The sequence below is a fragment of the Pinus tabuliformis genome, chromosome 1_2 (genome assembly GCF_031772625.1).
Source record: "Pinus tabuliformis cultivar Carrire ecotype Pingquan chromosome 1_2, CPIR1, whole genome shotgun sequence".
NCBI lineage: Eukaryota > Viridiplantae > Streptophyta > Pinopsida > Pinales > Pinaceae > Pinus > Pinus tabuliformis.
This window is the reverse complement of record NC_142298.1, coordinates 589,342,388-589,349,421: the sequence shown is the minus strand read 5'-3', so window position 1 is coordinate 589,349,421 and position 7,034 is coordinate 589,342,388.

Genomic DNA, 7,034 nt, shown 5'->3' with positions numbered 1-7,034 from the left:
ACACCTAGGAATAACCTTTTTCTACCAATCGAGTTTTGTATTTCTCCACCTTTCCTTCCGCATTCATCTTCTTCTTGAACACCCATTTGCTGCCAATGGGTTTCCTTCGAGCCGACAACTCCATCAGATCCCAAGCCTCATTTTTGTGCAAAGATGCCATTTCATCAACCATGGCCTCTTTCTAGAGTTTTCAATCCTCTGAATCTACTGCTTCTCTCACAGTTCTGGGATCATCATCAGTAATAGATAAAGAAAAATTTAAACAGAAAGTAGATGGACTATACCTTTCTGGCTACCTTATTTCTTGAACTCATCTTCTCATAGCCAGAGTTTGTGGCTCTTCATCTTCTGATTCTTCTTCTACTGTAGAGTCTGATTCTTCCCCCTTTAGCTCAAATTCTATCTTCTTGGGTTCCTTTTGTAGGGCTTCATGTTTAATAAAATATTTCACCTCTCTAAACACCACATCTCGGTTGTACACGACCTTCGTTATTTTTGGGTTCCAAAGCTTATAACCTTTTAAGCCATCCTTATACCCAATAAAGATGCACTTTTCAGATTTACTATCGAACTTTGTTCTTTTCTCCTTCGGAACATGTACATATGCATCACATTCAAATACCCTCAGATGTGAAAGAGAAGGTTTCTTACCAATCCATACCTCTTGTGGAGTCTTATCCTTCAACATTGATGAAGGTGATCTTTTGACCAGGTAACATGCAGTCTCCACCGCCTTTGCCCAGAATTCCTATCCTAACCCGACACCACTGAGCATGCTTCTTGCCCTTTCCATCAACGTATTGTTCATTCTTTCTGCAACTCCATTTTTCTCAGGTGTGTATGGAGTAGTCTTTTGCCGTGCTATACCACACTTCTTACATAACTCTTCAAATTCCTTCTTGCAAAACTATCCACCGTTATCTATCCTCAACACCTTTATCTTCTTCTCTGTCTGGTTTTCCACCAGAGCCTTAAATTCTTTGAACTTGTCAAAGACTTTAGATTTCTTCTTGAGGAAATATATCCATGTATTCCTTGAGAATTCATCTATAAATGATACATAGTACACATAATTTACCAGTGATGGAACTGACACAAGTCCAAACACATCATTGTTCACAAGCTCTAATATCTGTTTCGCCCTCTTAGCACCAGAGGGGAAACTCACCCGATTCTGCTTCCCATAGACACAATTTTCATAGAAATCAAAATCCAGAGAGAAATTAAACATACCTTTGTACCATACCATTACGATGAAGTATTCGAAGTCCCTTCACTCCAATATGTCCAAGCCTTTGATGCCATAGCATGGTATTTTCTCTAGAGACCATTATATTTTCTACTCCACTTTCAGGAACCACAAAACTATTGCACCCATCAATAATAGTGCTACCTTGAATCTTGTACAGAGTTCCAATCTAAAATCCCTGCATCAATACAAGTGCTCCCTGAACCATCTTGCAGGTATCTTTCCTGAACACTGTTTTTACACCTGCATCATCCAGCTTGCTTACATAAATAATATTTCTGGCCAATGCAGGAATACGCAGAACACCCAGAAGTGTTATAATCCTTCCACCTTGTAACTTCAACTTGAATTTTCTACGACCAACAATTCTAGCCTTCCTGTCATACCCTAAGAAGACATCAGCACCATCATATTTCTCATACTCGCAGAACCACTCTCTATGGGGAGTGAAGTGAAAGGATGCACCTGAGAAAATCAACCATGCCTCATGATCTACATTTGTACTTGAAGAATAAGCCAAGTACATATCCCCACCTTCATCTGAGGTGGATTTTGCCTCTATGGAAGGAGCATCATTAGATCCCTTTCGTTTCTCAGGAGCTTTAGACTTACAGTCCCTTTTGAAGTGCCCTTCGTTTCCACATTTCCATCACACCTTTATAGGTTTTCCTGGAGATTTAGATCTCCCACTCAAGGACTTATTTTTGTTTTTGTTATGGGACTGTCCTCGTATAGACAAGGAATCACCATTATGGCCCTCCATATTTTTCCATCTCATCTCCTTTGATAGCATGGATGAGACTATTTCATCAAACTACAAGGTAGTTGCATTGCTACCTATTGCAAAAACCAGACTATCCCACGAATCTGGTAGAGAACACAACAAACTGATGCACTTATCTGCTTCTGAAATTTTAATATCAACAGATAATAGTTGGCTTACCACAATATTAAATGTGTTCAGATGCTCTGTCACCGAGTCTCCATCTTTCATACTAAGGTTATACAACTTTTTTCTGTAGGAACAATTTATTCACCAGAGACTTAGATTGGTACAAAGTCCCTAACTTGTCCCACAAAACCTTCGTCGAAGCTTCCCTTGATACATTCAACAATACTGAATCTGAGACGTAGAATCTTATTGTGCTCTTTTCCTTCTGATCCAACTTCCCCAGTCTTCAGCTGACATTGTTGTTGTTTTTACCCGGATCTATTGTGATCCATTGATCTTTATCCACCAGCAAATCCTCCATCTTGAGTTTCCACAACTCAAAACTATGACCATTAAATTTCTCGATCTCTATCTTTCCACTGCTCGTCATATTCTTTCACCACTAGAATCGATCCCATAGATCTCCCACTGAACAAGGTCTACCACAAGTTCGAGCAAAAAACCACTCAACAACAAAGGCGTCCCCTTGAAGCCAAACAACTCTAATACCAAATGTAGGTTTTAACCCCTACAAAAATTACCCGTATACAAATTCTAAAAATAGAAAATAAACAAGGGGGCGAAAGCATAAAACATAAAACAGATATACACAGAGATTTTCCCCTGGATCCCAAAACCGGGACTACTAGATTGAGTTTTCATTATGTTCCTTTTAATGTTATAATAGATATATTTACATATCAAAGCATCCATTAACCCTGGATTAGAACATAATCATAGTTCTCTTGACTGGATCTATAAAATGCCATGGACAGTAAACTATCATGCCCAAAACCATGTGCGAAATCCATGCACAAAACCATAGGTAGGTCCGCCCACCTAATATATGGTCCAAAAAAATTTTCTCGAGGCGCTGCCCCAGACCCTGTGCAGGGGGGCTACTACCCCCCTACATACCCCCTGGTGCAAGGTACGGGGGGGACTATCGGACCCCCTGTGCGTGGGGTAGTCGTGGAAAGAATATAACACAAGCCAACAACATCAACCGAGCATGATAGAAGAACATATTCCTAGACCTAACCTCACTGGTTATAAAATTCTAAATGATTAACAATAAAATTCTCCATTTAATTTTTAAATCCGTTACTAGAATTCCTTTCTTATAAATGGAGATGTCCATACTTGGGTTTTTAAGGAAGATTTCCTAGCCTTTTTCTTTTATTTTCTGGTTTTTAAACCAACTTTCCCTATTTCTTGGTAATCCTATAGCTTTTGCCATAAATGACTCTATCAAGACCAACCTGATATCTCCAATTTTTACTTCTATTCCATCATAAGCCCGAGAAAACGACTTTGTGACCTCCTTTCCATGCCCATCAAACTTCTCAAAGAACTGTAACTATCTTGCATGTTGCAATTGTTGCTTCACCTGTGGATAGGCTTCAAGAAACTTGGTCCCATTTGGCTTAGAACGCATAATAACTCTGAAGTTGAGGAAGTTTCGGTCCTTAATTTCCCTTTTTGATAGGATTATGGAGTGCAGCAAGGATGATATTTGGCTAGCAGTTGAGATGTTTTCGGCAGAGAAAAATGAAACAGAGCCAAAGGAAGTGGGATATGATGTGAAGAAAATGAGATAGGGTACGAAAGAAGTGGGATGATATATGGATGGAATAGAATGAATTGAAATGATGACAAGGTTTAATGACATTCATATCTTGTGATAAGACTTGATTATAAAAAATTCATTCATTGAATCGTGAAAACCAATGTTGTGTCGTGATAAGGATAATCATTATGTAATATGGTGGAGGCAACGGTTATTAGTTTAAAAATAATCATGTATTTATATCATAATTCAATGTTTTTTTTAATATTTGACTAATATTTACATACCTTTCATTCTTCCTTACTAATTTTTTCTTTTGTAGGTTTCTTAGGTTTCTCTAGCTATGATCTCCATTCAGGTTGCTTTGGCTGTAATCTTTCAAGTCAGCTGCAGAATTTCATGAGAGTTGTAGATTATTAACAATTTTGTAGCTATTTTATTTGTGCAAAAGAGGAATAAAATAAATGGGACAAGAATAAGGAAATTAAAGAAAATCTAGGCTGCCAATAATTCTTGGTTTTCAAGTTAGATTTTCTATATAAACATGCCAACAATGTTGGTTTTCATGTTTATTCATTTTTTTTATTTAATTTTTTTTTTTGTTCAAAAAGAAAGTAGAAAACTAAGTCGAAGAGGAAGAAGAATATTCCCTGACCAAATTCAAATCAATATTATCTTGCAAATTGTTATGAACTCTTCCTTTATCAATGGTTTATGATATATTCGTGATCTATGACCATTTACAAGGAAAGTTATTTTTTCTTCATCAAAGGTTTTAATTATGATTGTTCCATTATCAAAGACAATTTCAATCTCATAAGGACCAAGCCAATGAGTTTGAATTTTTCTTTGAAAATATTTAAATTTAGAATAAAAAAGTAATGCCTAATCTCTCGGCTGGAGCTTCCTATCTTTGATAACCTTAGCATGCCATCTAGATCTTTTCTATTGAACTATGTTGGTTCTGTGAATAACATCTTATCGTATCTCATCAAGTTCATTCAATTGATCCATTCTTGGCTTTTGGGATTATGATATATCAAGACCCATTTTGGCTATTGTTTTGAAGGTCTTTATTTGGAACTCAATAGGAAATAGGACTTGCTTCCCATAAAGAAGCTCATAAGGAGTATGCCTTGTTGTGTTTCTCCATGTGGTACGATATGCCCACAAAGCTTCTCGAAGATTTTCTACCCAATCCCTTCTATGCAGATGTACAATTTTGGTAAGAATTGCTTCTAGTACTTTATCAGTAGTTTCAACTTGTCCATTTGCTTGTGGGTGATATGAAGTGGATTTTCAATGTTTGAATTTGTATTCCTCCATTATCTTTTGCACCAACTTGGATGTAAATTGAGTACTTTGGTGTGTCACAATATCCCTTGGGACACCAAAACGAGTGAAAATATCCTCAAAAATAAATGAAACTACAACATTTTCAATAGCAAAAGGAAGTGCTTTAGCTTCTACCCATTTTGTGACATAATCTGTACAAACAAGAATGTACCTTTTTTGCCTTGATGGTGGATTGATTGGACCAACAAAATCCAAAGACCATTTTTCAAAAGGTTCATAATTACCTTAGGTTGTAGAGGCATTTCATCTGAAGGAACACACTTTCCCATTCTCTGAAAACTATCACATCTCTTAACATATTCTTTGGAATCTTTAAAAAGAGAAGGCCAATAATATCCTAAGAGAAGGATTTTATAGGAAGTCCTTTTATCAGGAAAGTGTCCTCCACATGGTTCATCGTGACAAGTCTCTAATATTTATGGTACTTCATCTTCTCTAACACATCTTCGAATGATTAAATCAAGCCCCGTCTTTTACAATTCTCCATTTATCCATGAATAATATGCACTAATTTGAATAACTTTCCTTTTATCCCAAGGAGACAAATATGAAGGTAACTTTCCTGTGGCCAAATAGTTAGCAATATCTACAAACCATGGAGATTTAATAGATATTGCAAAAACATATTCATCAAGAAAATTATCTTTTACACGAACATCCTTATTATCATTTTGGATTCTAGATAGAAAATCAACAAGTGTATTCTCCTTCCCAGGCCCATTCTTGTAATAACAATAACCATCTTGTAATTTTGTCATTAGTAATTGATTTTTTCTTTAAATATGTAGTTGCAGAGTGATCTGTGTGAAAAAAAGTTTCATAACAAGTGATATAATGTCGAAACTTATTAATAACATGTACAACCACTAAAAACTCCTTTTTTGTTACAGTATAATTCAACTCTGTTGGAGTCAAATTTTAACTCGTGTAATAAATGGCATAAGGATTCAAATATTTCTGTCCTAATACAACTCCTAAAGATGTATCTCAAGCATCATTTGAAGTATGAAAAGGGAGACTCCAATTTGGTCCTCTCAAGATGGGTGCTTCAGAATATTTTCTTTCAATGTTTCAAAATCTTTTTGGCAATCAAAATTCCAAATGAATTCATAGTCTTTTGTATGTAATTTGCAAAGTGGAGAGGCTATCATTGTGAAGTTTTTTATGAATCTTCTGTAATAAATAGTAAAACCAAGAAAAATTTTAACATCTCTTCGACAAGTAGGAACTGATAATTTTGAAAGAACTTCTACTTTAGATGCATCCACTTTAATTCCATCTCCTGAAATGTGGTGGCCTAAAACAATTCCCTTGGTGAACATCATAGAACATTTTTCATGGCTTAATGAGATATTTGTTTCTTTACATCTAATGATAATTTTTCTAAATTTTTAAGAGCTTCATCAAAAGAATTACCATAGACAGTAAAATCATCCATGTAAACTTCCACACAATCATGAATTAGATCAGAAAAATGCCTAGAACTTCCCTTTGGAATGTTGTAGGTGCATTATATAATCCAAAAGGAAGTATTAGGTAAGCATAAGTTCCCCATGGACAGGTAAAAGTTGTTTTGTCTTGATCCTCTGGAGCTACTTGGATTTGGTTATATCCACTAAAACCATCCAAGAATGAAAAATACTTTTTCCCTGTTAATGTATCAAGGAATTGATCTATAAAGGGAAGAAAAAAATGATCTTTCAAGGTAGCTTTATTCAATTCCCTATAATCAATTCATACTATCAATTTTCCATTTTTTTTTGGAACAATCACTAATGGTGAGACCCACTGACTATATGATATTGAGTAAATGAAATTCACATTCAACGATTTTTGTAACTCCTCTTTAACAATTTCCCTTAAATTTGGATTCAACCTTCTTTGGGGTTGTCGAACTTGTCTAACATTTTATTCAATATAGATATGAC